This window comes from Etheostoma cragini, chromosome 15, assembly GCF_013103735.1.
Source record: "Etheostoma cragini isolate CJK2018 chromosome 15, CSU_Ecrag_1.0, whole genome shotgun sequence".
NCBI lineage: Eukaryota > Metazoa > Chordata > Actinopteri > Perciformes > Percidae > Etheostoma > Etheostoma cragini.
The window spans coordinates 4,176,532-4,178,743 of NC_048421.1; positions in this window are offsets into that span (position 1 = coordinate 4,176,532).

The following is a 2,212-nucleotide window of genomic DNA, read 5'->3' on the forward strand; positions in this document are numbered from 1 at the left end:
CCAGTGGAGTTTGTGGAGAAGGCATCATCATCACGTCAGTTAAATGGCGGCTGGAGGAAAGACATCAAGTGGGAAGGGCAACCAATCAACGCCCTCTTAGAGGTAACCATTTCTGCATTTCAGTCGGGACCACTTTGAGAAGAAATAGATTTTATTCATCTGTTATTTGTATTTGGCGATATTGCTCTGTTCTGGCGGCCTCCCTGCTCTCCCACCTGCATACATGGAAAGTCTTAAAGCAAACACTTCTTGAGCAGCTATGGGGTCAGAAGAGAAACGGTTGGATCTGTTTATAGTGCAGCTAAACAAACTCATGTTGTATTGATAAAGAAGCCAGTCGACAACAATGTCAACCTTCTTCCTAATAAAAGCCGCCACCTTTTTGCCAGCTTAACACTTAATGTGAAACGGCAGAAGTAGGGAATGTTAGCAACGTAATACAGCTCTGATACAATGTAAAGAGAGCAAAAAGTTAATGAGATAAAAAAATGTGTTACAGCTCTAAAATGTAACTGTAGCCAGGGGGCGATGAGAAGATTTCTCAAGACCTGTACTATGAAACAAAGAGGAAGACGCTGTTGATTTGTCTTTTTCAGGCAAAAATCTTAACACGCCACTCACTGGTGTGCATCTGCAAACTGTGCAAACCAGATTCTAAAGACCTTGTAAGTTTCCTTATGAGTCAGTTTCAGACAAACAGCATTCTACATACTGCACATCTTTTCTGAATAAACAATGCCATGGCCATTGCTGATGTTACAGTAATGTTAAAGAGCCAGAAACTACAGCACAAGTCTTAACAAGGAAGCTTTTTCTCTTTGAGACACAACATGTAGTTGTACTGTGTGTAATTGGAGTTGCTGTCACGTCTGTCTCGGCAGGAGAATCAAAAAAACAATAAGTGTATCATCTGTAAAACGGAAGAAGAAGAAGAGTTGGTGGTGTGTGATCACTGCCCCCGCTCCTTCCACCAGAAATGTCACCTGCCTCATTTAGAAGACGCCATGTTACGGTGAGCTTTGATTAAAAAGACGTTTATTCTGTGTTCGTGTCTTTGTATGTAGTAGTTAATGTAGTGTCCTTGCGAAGAGCAGAAAAGTTGTGTGTGCTGCAGATTTAGAGCAACAACAGAAGAACATGGACAGATGGAGTCGCTTATGCAACACGTTCCAACCAGATGGAATTCAACTCTGGACATGATAAATACATTGTTTAAATTGAGATGTACACTAAATATTTTATTTAACTGCTACTTTATGAACAAAATGCTGGTAAGTTTTTGCAGAACAAATGTTACAGCACTTTTGTTCATATGGCAGAACATTTAAAATAAAATTGCACTATATACGTACACTACTTTTGAAATAATTATTTCATTTTGCAATTAATCTGTCTGTGTTTGTGTGAGCAGGGACAATAGCCCATGGATGTGTACGTTCTGTGTATTCAGAACCTCTAAAACGTGGCTTTATATGGATGAGCTGGAAAGAGAAGTAGCCATGTCTCGCCAAATATCCCGTTGCATGATGTGTGACTCTCTGTCGTTACATCGTTGCCAGTACCTCCTTCTGTATCTGCGCAATGTTGACGAGGAACAAATATTTGCTACAAACCCATGCCTTAAAGTAAGTCTTCTTCTTCGCTATTCCTATCAACCTGTTTACTCGGTTGCTATTCATGCCAAAAAAGGAAAATTATTTAAGTAACAGAAAATTAAGAGCACTTAAAAGAGCCACTCCAGATTTTGCTGTACAATTAGTTGTCTCAAAAGTAATTGCAAAAAACAACATAATTGCCTCTGTCAGTCCAATTTATCAGATTTATTTATTACTTTTTCAAACAGATTTAACTTTTGAATGAATTCCAGGATATATCTTTTGGTTACATCAGTGTGACCCAGATAACGTTATAACACAGCCTATAAAGTAAACAACGTCTCTTTATTATCATAAAACATTTTTTTATTTTCGTCATTTTTCTTGCTAGGCTCAAGTGCCAACAACTAGCATGGCTTTAGCTCATCAGTCTGACCAATGATTACTTATAGAATTACAATTTGGCACATCTAAACAAAATCAACAAATACCATCAACATTTATACCTTAGGACCTGTTACGGCTCCTGCCTTTTTTTGACTATTTTGCTAGAAACAATTGTTATTAGAAAGCTAGTTAAATTCTAAGTTGTGTTAAGCCTTTGTTTTTTGGTCTTT